Source organism: Pristis pectinata, chromosome 22 (assembly GCF_009764475.1).
Source record: "Pristis pectinata isolate sPriPec2 chromosome 22, sPriPec2.1.pri, whole genome shotgun sequence".
NCBI lineage: Eukaryota > Metazoa > Chordata > Chondrichthyes > Rhinopristiformes > Pristidae > Pristis > Pristis pectinata.
Window position 1 is genome coordinate 9567552 of NC_067426.1, and position 16173 is coordinate 9583724.

The window sequence follows — 16173 nt, forward strand, 5'->3', positions numbered from 1 at the left end:
AATTTGTCAAGTCCCATTCAATCTAATTTTTTCTTTCATCCATCCAGAGCTGACTCAGGTTTTTCCATATGGAAAAGGAAGGGAATAGTATGTTTTCGTGATCTATTCATTGATAACTGTTTTTCATCTTTTGAACAATTGTCTAATAAATATAATTTGCCTAGATCACACTTTTTTGATATTTGCAGATTAGAAATTTTTTAAAAACTACTATACCCTCTTTTCCGACACCATACAAAATTGAAACTATGGAAAAAATTTTAGGTCTTAATCCTTATCAGAAGGGCTTGATAGCAATAATTTATGATTTAATTATGAAAATACGTCTAGAATCATTAGACAAAATTAAGAATGAATGGGAAAGTGAACTCCAGACATCTATACCTATAGTGACTTGGAAGAAAATTCTTCATTTAGTTAATACATCTTCAATGTGTGCCAGACACTCGTTGATACAGTTTAAGGCAGTCCACAGGACCCATATGTCCAAAGATAAGTTAGCTCGTTTTTATAACCATATAAATCCTATATGTGTTAGATGTAAATGGAATGTGGTTTCTTTGACACATATGTTTTGGTCCTGTCCTCTTCTGGAAAAATATTGGAAAGACATTTTTAACATTATTTCAAACGTATTGAAGATTGATTTACAACCTCACCCTATTACTGCAATTTTTGGATTACCAAGGATACAGTCTGGCCATTTATCTGCTTCTGCTAACCGTATGATTGCTTTTGCTACATTAATGGCCAAACGATCCATTTTGCTTAAATGGAAGGATCCAATACCCCCTACTACTTTTCAATGGTTTTCTCAAACTATATCATGTTTAAACTTGGAAAAAATTAGGAGTGGTACTGTCGATCCTTTGCTTAAATTTGAAGATATTTAGAGTCCATTTATTCAATATTTTCATATGATGCAGATCCCCTTTCAATAACTTTCTAACCTGGAGGAACGAACTTGACGACATAATATTGCTCTGTTTCTACTGAGAAATTTTAGCCCAGTTTTTTTTTTCTTTTTTTTTCTTTTTTTTGTTTTTATTTTTAAAAAAAATTTTCTTGTTTAGTTTATATTGTTTACAATTTTTCTTATTGATTTGATTTTTAATTTATATAATAAATCTTTTTCTTTCCTTTCTTTTATAATATATTCATTTACTAAGAGATTGTTGGATCTACAGATTTTTTAAATATTTTATTGTTCTTTATGATTATCTATGCTATGATTGTTATCCTGATCTCTTTGTATTACATGTATAAATATTGATGCTATATATCAATCTGTATTAATTTGAAAACTAATAAAAAGATTGAAAAAGAAAGAAAGATTCTTGGATCATTGAGACCAATTCTGGGGAAGGTGGTCGGGCTGTACCTCAATATCTTTGTGGGGAGGTTTGTCAGTGCAGTCAGGGAAAATTTAAACCAAGTTAGCAGGGGAATGGGGCTCATAGTAGAAATTCAGATGAGAGGTACAGTCACCTAGAGGAGAAAAAGTTTGTAAGTCCAAGAGGCAGAGCAGTTGGGTAAATGAATGAGGGGAATACAAAGCCAAATTGCATCTATTTTAAATAGACACTACTAAGGTAGATGAACTCAAAGTGTTAATTAACAATATGGGAGTATAATATGGTTGCCATTACCAAGACATGGTTAAAAGATGAACAGGACTGGCAACTCAGTATCTCAGGGTACGGAATTTTCTGCCAAGCCAGAGGGGGGGCTGTAAAGGAGGAGGTGGAATTATGCTGTTAATCAAGCAATGCTTTACTTCATTATTAAGGAAGGATATTCTAAAAGACTCCTCGGACAAGGCCGTATGTGTAAAAGTTAGGAACAGAAAGGGTGCTGTCACTTTGCTAGGAGCATCACAGACCTCCTGACAGTCAACAGGAGATAGAGGTACAGATATGTAGGCAAATAGCAGAAAAATGTGATAAATATAGGCTTGTAGTATTAAAGAATTTCAATTTCCCCAATATCAACTAGGATTGCCAATAACACAAAAGGCTCAGAAGGGGGCAAGTTTTTGAGGTGTCCCCCGGAGAGTTTTTTGACACAGTATGTAGATAGATCAATGAGGGAAGAAGGATTACTAGACTTTATCTTGGGGAATATAGCTAGTCATGTGGAGGGACTGTCAGTGGGGGAGCATTTTGGAGATAGTGACCATAACTTCATATATTTCAAACATTATGGAGAAAGATAGGGATAGACCAGGAATAAAAAGGTCTTAAACTGGGAGAAGCCAATATCATTAAAATAATTCTCGACTTGGCAAAAGTAGACGAGGGCCATTTACTTGCAGGCAAGTCTACATCTGCATTCAAAGGAGAAATAGCAAGAATTCAAGGCCAACGTGTTCCTGTAAAAGGTGAAAGCCAAGGGTAACGAATAAAGGGAACTGTGGAGGCTGGATAAAGCCTATGGCAGATATAGAGAACTAAAGATGGGGGAAGACCCATCAAGAGTATAAAAAGGTTTAGGGAGATACTTAAAAAGGAAATTAGGAAGGCAAAGAGGTCATGAAATATCACTGGCAGACAGGATCAAGGTAAATCTGAAGGCGTTTTATAAAGTATATAAAGGGCAACAGAATAACCAGGGAAAGAGTAGTGCCTATTAGGGACAACAGGGTCAACCTGTGCATGGAGCAAAAAGGTATAGGCAAGGTCCCAAATGAATACTTCAAAAGAAGCAAAAAAAAAGTTGGTATTCACAAAGAAAACAGACTTTGTAGTTGGAAGATTCAGTGAAGGGAAATGGTGAAATTCTAATGCAAGTCTCCATAAATAAAGTGGTTCTCTCAGCAGCAAGGAAACCTACAACTGAAAATGTGCAAATAATACCAGCAAAAGACAAGCATTTAGCCAATAGTGCTACCTGTCATGCAGAAAGATGGTCAGTGTTCCCTGAGAGCTGATGTAATAAGATCCAGACTCAACCATTGTATCTGATTCACCAAAGACCCAATGATTGCAAAGTTTTTGGATTAGTTCATAGCTCCACTGAGACAAAAGCAGGCCATGCTAACCTATGTCAACACTTTAATAACATCCAGGATTGGGCTAATAAGCTGTAAATAATATCTAAAGCAAATAAATGTGGAAACGGGTTAAAAGAGTCCCCATAAAAGACAGGCAACTGCCTCCTGCCAAACCAATCATCACTACCATTAACTAAACCCACCTTAAGGGTTTTTGTTGACAAGAAGCTTTGCTATGTCAAAGCTTGGCTATAAAAGCATGGCAGAAGCTGCAATGTATTACAGACAACACTAGAGTCATTGTTCCAGAATATCTGATCACTATTTACAAGGTTCTGATCAAGGCATCATCATTTGCCTGTCTGGGTGCAGCTGCACCAATTTAAAAAGCTCAACACAATCAAGGTGCTGCAGTCAACCAAACAAAAGATCTACCCTAAATGGTCAATTTAATGTATTTTTAACCTATACAATGGTTGTCCATACCATATACAAGATGTTAGCAGCAAGTCACCAACATTAGTTTGACAGCACCAAGCCTCGACACATAGAAGGACAAGAGCAATGAGATTATCAAAATACCATCATTTTCCATTAAGGACATTATTGACTGACATGCAGGGATAATTTTTTTTCCATCATCACTTGCAAGATTCTTAATCGGCAAACAAAATCCTGGCACAATAGAAGCTGGAAACCAATGTTATTTATCTCCATTTCAACTATTACAGCACACAGAGTAGATCTATCTTGGAAACATGTTTGTTAGTATTGGGGAAAAGAAAAAAAGTGCAAGAACCATTACATAATAAGGGACCCAGCCTAATACCATCCCATCTAAAAGTGATTCTAGCCCAGGGAAAGCTGATATGTGGCCGGTTAACCTACAAATTATTTATATTCAACTACTTAACAAGTGTGTTTTTTTCCTGTTGAACTGAGTAACTTTTCAACTCCAAGTCTGTAAACAAATGAAAACAGAACATCTGAAATGTTATGTTATCATTCACCATTGCATGAAAATGCCACTAATCAGATGCTGGAAGGTTTTTAAAAATTAGTTTCAGGATCCAGGCATCACTACCAAGGCCAGTATATATTTCTCTTTCCCAAATGCCTTTGAGAAGGGAATGGTGAGCAGACTCTTGAACCACTGCAAATTTTCTTGCTTAGGTTTCCCACAGTGCTCTTGGCGATGGAGTTTCCAGGATTTAGACCTAGGGATGATGAACATGATACATTTCCAAATCAAGATGGTGTGAAATTTGGAGGGGAACCTGCAGGTGGACTGATGTATTTCTCTTCACTTGGTGCTCTTGTCTTTCTTGAAAATAGAGGTTTAGAGTTTTGGGAGGTGCTTTTAAAGTAGTCTGGGCAAGCAGATGGTAGATGGTGCACACCACAGGCAGTGTGGCAGAGGGAATGAATGCTTAGGGTGGTAGATGGGAGGGCCAATCAAGTAGTGGAGATGGTCTGCTCTGTCTTAGGTCTATCGGATGGAGATCTCTGGAAAACCAAGGCAAAATGATGAACTGAATGGATGAACATGAATTGCTACAGAAGTCAGTCAAGATAGTAGACTTAATAGCTTCAGCCACTTTGTGCTTTGGAAGGCGAAAAATATTGAATTTCAATGAAGTTAAAAACTTCACACCATTGAAAAAGAATTCCTGCTGTAATGTCCTGCAGCTGAAATCATGCCTGATAATGTTCTTTCGTACTAGGTATTGCACAAGCCAGTGGATTTACATAAACTTAATTTTACTGAAGCTCCCTAGTGCCACATGCTTGTCAGTTGTTGCCTTGATACCACAGACTGTCACTTTCATTTCTGGAACTGAACTCCTTTGTCAGTGTTTGGGCCGAGGCCATAACTTAATCTGGAGTTGAGTGCTGCTAGCAGAGATGAGAGTCAATGAGCAGGGATTGTGACTGGTTCCCTATACACCACATTAAACATTAATAGTTTCTTCCATCACCAGTACACCATACTGTAGTGTGCACCATCTACGAGTTGTACTGCCAAATAACCTGCTGAGGATTCTTCAAAACCACTGACCAAATTCACCTACTGAAACCTAGAAGGGCAAGGATTGCAGGTATAGGCATGCTTCCACCTGCAAGTTTCCTTCCAAGATACACCCCATTTTCCTTATTTGCCAAATCAAAAATCTGACAGCACTTCCAGAATACCTTTACCACATAAGCTGCAATGGTTCAAGAAGGTAGTTCATCACCATCATACTGAAGGCAGTAAATGCTAGCCTTGGTTGGTAACACTCACATAGCATGAATAAATATATAAACATAAAAGGGTGTACTCTTTCATTGTATGAATACACTAACATGTCATTATTCAATAGACTGCAAACACAAACATTGCAGTACTTCACAATCAGTCTAGCCATCAAAATGAAAACAACATTAAGATGTTTTCCCCCCAAAGAGTCATAATAAATAACATCCAATTTGAAATACATAACTTTAAAAAAAAATTAAAAATTGCTATCTAAATCATTAGACTGTAGGAGACAAATTACAAACTTACAACTGCTTATCTGTAGTTTGACTACAAGGCCAGCCTTGAATAGAAATAATTAAATCAGTGTACACAGAATTATGCTGGTCACTTTTAATTTCTAGCAAGATTTCAATCAGGTTTCAGGACAGTTGTCAAACTTATTCTGAACTTTTACTCAATGAACTGTTGCAAAGAAAATCCCAAAATAACATTTCTGTAAGTGTTTTGGCAACAATTACAGACACCAATTTTAGTACTTCCCTATTAGAATTGAGAGTTAGGGCAAAAAAATTAAAAAGTTAGCACAAGGTGACAATTGTGTAAGTAGCAGGTATTATAAATACAAAGAAACATATTATCACTATGGTAAACAGTAACATCAACTGAAATACACTTGTTTGACTGAACCCTAGAACCAAATATTTAAGGTTGTTGTTGAACTGAGATCACAATATTGCATTAAAGTCATATAGAAGGCAAAAGAAGTGGGGTTTGGGGTTACCAAAAGCAAGAGACAATTGAGAAATCAGGGGAGAGTAGACAAATTATGACGTTAGAAATGAAGGCCTGGTTAAGCACTGGATAAAGATTACTGGAATTCAATAGAACACAACCATCAAGACCAACATTCTATAGACTATCCAGTAACATTAAAACTATCATGGTTAAAATATTCAAGCCTTACAATCAATCTCAAGTACATCAGTGTAACTCAGGGACATAATCATTAATTTAAAGAAAATCTAGCTATAACATTAGCATTTTTTTAAAACTAAATTTTATAGAACTTTAAGAGGCTCAGTACTCACCAAAATGATGAGCATTGTATCATACCATTTGTACAACAGCCATTTTCATCCAAAGTGTTGCATGGAAAATGAAGGGAAAAAATAATTCAGATGTGCAATTCAATGACTAACCAGTATCAAAATTTACACTGAACAATCATGTAGCCTGGCTTCAGATAACTATAACCGAACAATAACATATTGGACTGGAAGTGTGCAATCTCATCAATGTCCAAAATATAATAATATTTGAATTTGTATAAATTTTGAAATAATAGACATATTTGGAATGGATATCAAATAAACTATCAATTCTGTTCAGAAAGGTTAAGCATACAAATTTCCTGGTCGAGTTGATATTCTTTTAATTGCAGAGTTACAGTGGAAACTGCAGGATAAGTCATTACCTATTGAAATGTTTTGAAGTGACAAGTAACCTACTACATTTATGGCACTGCACCACTCCCAGAGAGGAAAAGTAAGTAAGTAATGGATAGGAGAAAGAAAATGATCTGTTATCAGTGGTTTATTGCAAAGGGGATATGTACCAAAGTTGACCACAACATTGTTCTGCACTTCATGATGCTGACATAATATCCCGACTTGGATATTAAAATAAATCAAGTAGTTGAACCAAAACATACAAAGAAAAAAAAATCTCAGTTATAAAACAAAACAGGAGAAAATGGTTTTATATTATAACAAAACATTTCCAGCATCAGTGTAAATGAATACATTACTTACAGAATCACAATCCTGCACCATATTTAAGGTCTGCCAGAGTAATTCATTGGCTGCCTAATCGTCTGCAAATTTCACCTTTAAAATAAAAATGGTTTAAAATAGTGATTATCAATTGCAGATTGTATGCAGATACAAAGAGCCAACTTCTTCATATACATAACATTAGTTTTATTAACAAATATACTGGCCCAAGAATGAATCTCATAACCATCCAGTGACAAAGTGATATTGTAGTAAATCAGCTACACAAAAAACATTTTGGTTTTACTACCATCATTGTTCAGATCAATAACCAAACAGCATGTTCCTGGTCATTTAAACTGTACATGTTAGTTGCTCAAGTAAAGCCAAGAAAGCTTAGTAATACAAGTACATTAATGATTTATAAATGACACTGCCAGCTTGCTTTGTGGAGGAGTTCCAGATCTTGTACCTACAATTAGCAGTCTTCATTGGTAAACCTCAATCTGATGCTGGATTAAATTTGTAGACAGGAATCTCTCCTCAAAAAAAAGTTCCAAAAATTAAAATAAAATTACTGTTCAACAATCTGATTAATTGTATCTAATTAATACAACTTTGGCAATAATGCCATCAGTAACAATTGTGTCAACAATGACCCTCACAATAGTTCATACATTATTGGTTTTACCACATCAGTTTAATATACCAATAAATTACACAGAGTATGAATACTACCAACTCTCCATCCTATACCTATGCAAGGATTCAGTGTTGCAAGACTACAGAATAATTTAATCTGTCCTACTGTTTGCATAACATTAGTTGTAAAGAGCTCTGTGACATCCCAAGAACATGAAAAGAGCTATACCTGCAAGCAGTTTATACATATATATTTAAAAAATCATCTTTTAACTGCAGCTTAAAAAGATACCTGAAGCGCACAGTGCTGAAGCAGTTAGCATTGCTGCCTTATAGCTCCAGGGACAAAATTTCAGTCCTGACTGACCTTAAGTGCTGCCCACATGGAGTTTACAAGTTCTCTGCTTGGGTTTCCACTGATTGCTCTGGCTCCTACTTAGTTAACTTACTAACCTATTAGTAGCAAAAAGGGGAGTTAATGGGACTGACAGTGTTGATTCACTGAGAGGCAACCTGAAACCGATAGGCTGAACAGCCATTTTCTGTCATAATATGCAAGTAAAATAATCTACACTTCCATTAAAAACACATACCCAGATCCATTATCTATAATCAACACATCACTTATGCCTAGAAATAGGCTACACTAGCACAGATAATACCAGCTCTAGTATGTAATGAACAAAGCAGATCACCTTAATCATTTACTGGTGCTGCCTTGTATTTTATTGATAGTCACTTGATGTTCAATTATACGAACTGCACTTGAAATTAAAGCCTTAAAAACCAGTAATAGAATAACTGCAAAAAATTACTAAACCAAAAGCAGTCAGTATTGCAAAAGTTAAAAGGCTAGTTCCCATAATTATACCATCTTGGAATTTAGGATTCACAGTAATGGAAAAATGTCATTGCAATCCAGCTGGTTGATCCCAGTGAAGAAGTTGGTTCAGTACTCAGATCTATGGAAACAATGAAAATAACATTGCTCTGTGCTCAACAGTACTACAATGAAAATGGATTGTCAGGGTATTCTTGCCAATAGACTGAAGTCGTACAAGTATCATTGTAGGAAATCAGTTTTAAACCTTACCACAAGTTTCCCCACATCAGGTGATAGCTACACGTGACAAGCTATAACCAGCTAGATCAAATCGATCATCTTCAATACTCTGCTCAGCTGTACAGTTATCAATTCATAATGTTCTGGAAAGCATACTATTCATGAGCTAAAAAATGCAGCCACGAGATTGTCCATGATCCACATATTTGCATACTAACAATTGAGGTAACTGTTCCAATACTTCCCCATTGCTGATGCACAGTGATAATCAAGAACAATCTTAATTAGTGCCTTAGCACCTAATGGTCTGTTGCTTTTCCACACAGGTTTTGAATAGCTGAAAACATCTAAACCCCACAATATTGTATTGTTGTTAAAACTGTTCAAGCTCTTATAGTCTAAAGTATCATGTATATTTTGAAGGTTGATTCATCTAACCTCATCCATTACATATAGAACTGAAAATTACAAAAGAACAAGCTACATCAGCTCACTTTTTGCAGCTGAAAAAAATTCAATTTATTTGGTATTGATTATCCAGCCACATTATACAAGTTATTGAATTAATATAATATCTTTATTAGTCATGTTTTCAAAGTTCAATGTTAAACTTCACTTAGTTAGTTATGGAAACAAATAGTTCAGGTTGATATAAACCAGTGACATTATTCATAGATTGTTAACCAGATTAAAAAATACGAAACCAAAGTAATATGGATGTCAGAAAGCTGAAATGAAACACTAGAATGAAATATTAGAAATACTTAATATTTGTTCAAGAACGAGTTAACAATTCAGGTCATTAACTTTTTACCAGAATTTTTTTTTTAAATAACGCTTTCTACCACACTAATTTATTCTGAAGTGTTCTTTCTGGATGCATCATGGCTTGGTATGGCAACTGCCCAGCCTGTGACTGCAAGAAATTGCAGAGTTGTGGACACAGCTCAGCACATTATGGAAACCAGCCTGCCCTCCAAGACTGTCTACACTCCTTGCTGCCTCTGTAAAGCAGACAACATAACCAAAGACCCCACCCACCCTGGGAATTCTCTTTCTCCCCCCTTCCATTGAGCAGAAGATACAAAATCCTGAAAGTACATACCACCAGGCGCAAGGACAGTTTCTATTCCTCTGTTATAAGACAATAGAACAGTTCCCAAGTACAATAAGGTGGACTCTTAACCTCACAAAATACCTCGTTATGGCCTTGCATCTTATTGTCTGCCTGCACTCTCTCTGTAACTGTAACACTTTATTCTGCATTCTGTTATTGTTTTCCCTTGTACTACCTCAATTCACTGTTGTAATGAAGTGATCTGTATGGATGGCATGCAAAACAAAATTTTTCACTGTACCTCAATGTGACAATAACAAAACAATTTCGTCAACTCTCTACACACTCACAAATGTATGGCCAGATTCTGCTCTAACTCCATCTGCAAGTTTGCAGATGATACCACCACAGAGGGCCAAATCTCAAACAACGATAAGTTGGAGTACAGGAAAGAGACAGATGAGTGGCATGGTGCCATGACAACAACATTTCCCTCAATATCAGCAAAACAAAAGACTGGTCATTGACTTCAGGAAGGGTCGTGCATATGCTCCTGTCTACATCAATGGTGCCAAGATCAAGAGGGTTGAGAGCTTCAGGTTCCTAGGAGTGAACATCACCAACAGCCTGTCCAGGTCCAACCACATGGATGGCATGGCCAAAAAAGTGCACCAGCACCTCCACTTCCTCTGGAGGTTAAAGAAATTTGGTATGCCCCTTTGACTCTCACCAATATCTAATTGATGCACCACAGAAAGCATCCTATCTGGATGCATCATGGTTTCTTATGGCAACTACCCTGCCCGAGTCTGCCAGAAACTGCAGAGAGTTGTGAACACAGCTTAGCACGTTACAGAAACCAGCCACCCCTCTGTGGACTCTGTCTACACTTCTTGCTGTCTTGATAAAGCAGATGTCATAATCAAAGACTCCACCTATCCCAGACATCCTCTCTTCTTCCATTGGGCAGAAGATACAAAAGCCTAAAAGCATGTACTACCAGGCTCAAGGACAGCTTTTCTGCTGTTATAAAACTCTTGAATGGTCCCCCTAGTATGATAAGATGGATTCTTGACCTCACAATCTACCTTGTTATGGCCTTGCAGCATATTGTCCACCTATGCTGCACTTTCTCTGTAACTATAACACTTTATTCTGTATTCTCTCATTGTTTTACCTTGTACTACCTCGAACTGATGTAATGAAATGATCTGTATGGATGGCATGCAAAACAAAGTTTTTCCACTGTACCTCAGTACACGTGACAATAACAATAATTTAAAAAAGCAATGTTTGATATTGTAAATAACCATTGCAATCTAAAATACTTTTTCATCAAAACTGTCACAAGGTAAATAAGTCAATCAATTTGAAACACAACCAAAAGAACTGTACAGGAATCTTACTTTTTTTTAAAAAAGAGGTGATAATACTAAGTGATAATACTATGTGGATAATACTAAGTGGACACTATGTGTAAGAAGTGATAAATACTATGTGAATACTATGTGTAAGAAGTGATAAATCTATGTCTGCCAACAACTACAATGAAAGAGTTTAGTTCTGGTTACTGCTTTAAATGAAAATATAGCAGATGAGAGAAATGTATTGGCAATGCAGCATTGTCAATTTTATAGATATTTCAATATTATTGAAATTTTCAGGGCAATTTACAGGACTGTCTCTAGCAATTGAGACTTCAGATATATTAAACTGCACATTAATGTGGACCATAGCTATAGCTGTTTTGAATGAACTTTGATTTTTTAAATAAACACCATATGCAACTTAGTTTGTTTCTATGGGTTATACTGCAATTGCTGGCTATATGTTCTCTGTTAAACGGAGGCAACAAAACCTGTTCAAAAGGGAATAATCATGTATTTTTAATCATTTCTAAATTAAACTTGGAAGCTTTTAGAACTTAGTTTGCCTTTTCTGCATTTTCTAAAACAATGAAAATATTTAAGAATGTTTTTACATTATATTATATCAACTTCAATGCAATCACCAGATACTTTTCCAAATTAGTTTTAAAACAATGCCAAGAATACCAACAGCGTGAATTTTGAAAGGCAGTTTTCCTCAAAGTTTGAATTTATAAAAAAGTCACTAGATGAATATTCATCTCAAACAGATCCTGTAAAGGATACATTTTTAGAAAATGTGACCAGTAAATCATGCTTCTACAGTACTTGGGGAGGGAGAATAAATAAACTTTATGCCTCTTGTAGTGTCACTTATGAATGTTGTGATCGTAGCTAGGTTATTGTGTCATCGGGTTGAGAAAAATACATAAAAATTTCTCAAAACTTTATTTATACAAGTACCGAAACAATTTTATTCCAGCAATTAATCCTCAAATAGGCATCATTGCTGGTATTAACTTTTATGAAGCAGAATATGCTTTAAAGCTGAACACAAAACTCTCACCACTCAAATAAATACCGAACTTATTTAGCAGAGTCATGCAACAACAATCAGTATTGCCAGTTATCTATGAACGACAGACATTAGTGTATCAGGATTCTGTTAATGCCATTCAGACACCGGATAAATCCCTTTACAGAGCTGTACTGACAGCAACAAAAAACTTCTGCACTTTTAATGTGAATAAAAAGTTTGAATAGTGATTTAATGGATGTTCCCCGGAAAATACCCAAAACATTCCTAAACATTTGAGCAAATAGTCAGTTTAAGTTACAAGAGAAAATAAACGAAGCAGGCGATTTTGAAAATGATTCTGTTTACGGATTTATTCTCGGAACTCAAGCACCTCTTTAAAACAAAACATAGTAATTATGTCAACACTGCAGTAAATTTTGTAAGCCAAGCAATATTTCATTTATATTCCAGAACAAAGGACTTGTTCAATGAAGATCATTCTCTCCAATCCTGTCAGTCCATCCCTTCCAGTTTATCATTCTTCCAATTACAGTTAATAGACTCTGCAGCGGTTTCCCGGTTTAAAAGTTTCCCTTATTTTTTAAAAAAACATGCAAACGTAGAATTTGTGGTGGTGAGCAGGAAGCTGGCGTGGCCTTGGAACCGTGCCTACCATTGCCCGCACCCACTGCCTGTGCCTTTGCCTAGGGGAGTGACCGAGGTGCAAATTCCGCAGTGCTGCTGCCGGTGGCTCCCTCAACCCCTCTCCATCACACACAACATCTAAAGGATCTATTAAAAGTCGGAGGCTGAAAATTCATTGCAACAGGGAAAACCTCATAGCACTGCCTTCGCAGCCCCCCGCTCCTTTACCTGGGCCGCTGCAGGTAAGCGTTGAAAACAAGCCTTGGCAACCAGCACCGGCCCTGGTTACGCGCTTCAAAGCCTGGGATATTGCTGTAGAACAGCCGTGACAACACTGCCAAGTGCCCCTCGGGGACTGTGGGGTGTGAAGGAAAGCCTTACCTCAAGTCGCTTGATGCTCGGCTAATTTATTTTCCCCCTCTTTTTCCTCTGCCGCTCGTACTCTCCCGGCCTGAAAAGCCTCCTCACAACCTACCCTGCTGACGGAATGTTTCCCGCCTCCCTCCGCTGCTGATTGGTAGCCGTCCCCAACCGCAGTTTATTGACATGTAACTTCCCGATTGGCATTGGTTAACTCGAACAACACTCAAAACAAAGGTTACGCCCTTCCATGGAAACCCCGCCCCTATGGTCTGTCACAGATTCTGAAGTTACGTTGAGTGACTGCAGGAGCCTTGCCTTGCGTGCAATAATCTCATTTGGAGAGAGTAAAAAAAAACTCATGTGCATTTCGAAAACATACGGTGCAATGCAGCTTCAGGCCATAACCCTGAGCAGTGGATAGTTCTCAGTGTTTTGGAACATGCCGCTGCATCTGCCAACAATAACAAATATCCCCTCAAAACATTGCCACGCAGCTCTTAACTGTATATGGTAGCACAGGTTGTACTGTTCTCCAAAGCAATAAAACGCCTGAGGGTTGAGATGACATTGACAAACTGAACAGACTCAGTCTTGTGGTTTATGACATCATCCCAGAGTCTTCGAGCTTTACTATGTTTAGATGTTTTAAATCTAATACCTCCTGAATATTAGCGTAATATATAACCACTGTTCTGTGATTCTTTAACGAACCACTGTTTTGCGATTTTCCGTTCAGGAAGTTAAAATAACAAAGTACTAATGTTAATAATTACAATCACAAACTAGATAGCAGGAATAACAAAAAAATATAAAAAGTGAAGATGTCAGCAACAAAACGTGTTATATTTTAAATGTTTTTATTGTATGATTTACAACTTTTTAGCACTATATATGAAGTGCACTACTTAGATGTGTTTATCATATTAATAAAAGCAGAAAATGCTGGAAACACTCAACATCTGTAGAAAGAGAAAAAGAGGTCCTATTGAGTATTTCCAGCATTTTCTGTTTCTATTCCAGCATCTGCATTTTACGATTTGGTATTGGTATTGGTATTGGTTTATTATTGTCACCTGTACAGTGAAAAACTTGTCTTGCATACTGTTCCTACAAATCAATTCATTTTCAATTGGTGTTTACGTTACTATCTGATCCAATAATGCCTTTTTCTTTAATTTAGCAAAAGCAGTACTAGTGCATTGAAAGTGCTGGTGACTTTCATTATCAATGCCTGCCTTTTCCAGGAGGTGCCTTCCAAAATATGGGAAATGGTCCACATTTTCCAGGCTCTTGCCATAAACCTTTATTGTTGGAGGACAATTTGGGGCAACAGGGCAGAATGCTAGAGGACTACTATCTTGCTAATGTTGAATATAATACCTATCTTCTCACAAGCTTTGGTGAAACTTTGACGGTGGCTTGGAGGTTAGCTTCTGAGCATGTGCAAACACAACTGTTGTGTGCAAAGTGCAGCTTGACCATTGACGTTTCTGTGGCTCTGGAGTGTAGTTGCTGTGGGTTGAATACCTTCCCATTGGTTCTAAAGATTAGCTCCAATCCTGCAGGAGGTTTGTTGGAGCAGAGATGCAACATTGTGGCAAAAAAGATTGAAAAAGATGTTGGGGCAATGATTTGGCATTGTTTGACACCAGTCTTCACCAAGAATTGGTTAATATCATAGCTTGCATGTCGTCATGGAGCCAACGAAAGATGGAGGCAAATTTCTGTGGGCAGCTGAATTTGAGGAGGCTATTCCATGATCCCTTGTGGTTTTCTGTGGCGGGGCGATCTCTGGACTCCAAATGCTTCTGAGATCTGGACCTGAGATCTGAGATCTACAGAATGCATCTCAAAGTACCATCAATGCTGTCTCTACAAAATCCTCCAAATTCACTGGAGGGACATGCAAACAAACTTCCGTGTCCTCTCGCACGTCAATGTCTCCAGCACAGAGGCCTGAGTTACACTCAATTGGCCATGTTAAGAAAGCCACGTTCCTTGCATGATACCACCTTCCCAAAACAGTTTTCTTATGGGAAGAAATTACCAGGTGGACAGAGAAAAGATTCACAGAAAGACTCAAAGCCTCCCTCAAGAAATGCAATATCCCCACTGGCCCCTGAGAATCTCTAGCTCATAAGAACTCAAAGTGGGAAAAGAGCATTTGAAATGATATTGGGAACCTCAAGGCAATGCATTGGGAGCGCACAGAGGCCGCATGTAATTAGTAGGAAGAACAAATCAACTCACAAACTGGCCACCCACCTGTCCAGTTGGTCACCATCTGCCCCATTTGTGAAAGGGTCTGCAGTTTCTGTCTTGGCCTCATGAGCCACCTCAGAACTCTCACATCAGAATGGACTGCCTAAGGAGAAGGTGGTCCAATAATAAATACATTTGTTCTGTTATTATACGAATGACTTGAACATCAGTGCAGAGAGGATCTGAGCACGTCTTCAATCAACACAATTATATATTTAGTCATATGTTCTTGTTTGCAACTCTAAAATTCATGTTAAAACACAAAACAGACAACATTGGATATGAGAAATAATAAGAAAACTACTTCCATTTTAACTTTCCACTTACATTTTGGGAGATCAAATGCAAGAGGAAAGTATACAGTAAATGCCAGGACCCTTAGGAGCATTAATGTACAGAAGGATCTTGGGGTGCAAGTCCCTAGAAGTGACAACACCAGTGGATAGGGTGGTAAAGAAAGCATATGGCATGCTTGTGTTGATCAGTTAGGACACTGAGTATAAAAGTTGAGAAGTCACGTTGTAACTATATAAAACTTTGGTTAGGCTGTAGTATTGGGTAGTATTGTGTGCAGTTCTGGTCACCACCCTATAGCAAGGATGTAGAGGCTTTGGAGAGGGTGCAGAGGAGGTTCACCAGAATGTTGCCTGGATTGAAGTATATTAGTTGGAAGGAGAAGTTGGACAAACTTGGATTGTTTTCTCTGGAGTGTCAGAGGCTGGGGGCTGTGTGGGGGCAATCTGATACAGG

General features: G+C 37.4%; 1 protein-coding gene across 2 annotated transcripts in view; it reads right to left on the bottom strand.

Annotated features, from left to right (window-relative positions):
• epb41a (erythrocyte membrane protein band 4.1a) overlaps positions 1–13328 on the bottom strand; it is a 157201-nt gene extending 143873 nt beyond the window's left edge. For both annotated transcript variants that reach the window (XM_052036179.1, XM_052036180.1), the window contains exons 1-2: positions 13180–13328; positions 7046–7120 (exon numbers count right to left, since the gene is read on the bottom strand). The gene's annotated coding sequence lies outside the window, so the exon portion shown is untranslated. The remainder of the gene's footprint in view (positions 1–7045; positions 7121–13179) is intronic.
• Positions 13329–16173: the final 2845 nt, after the last annotated feature.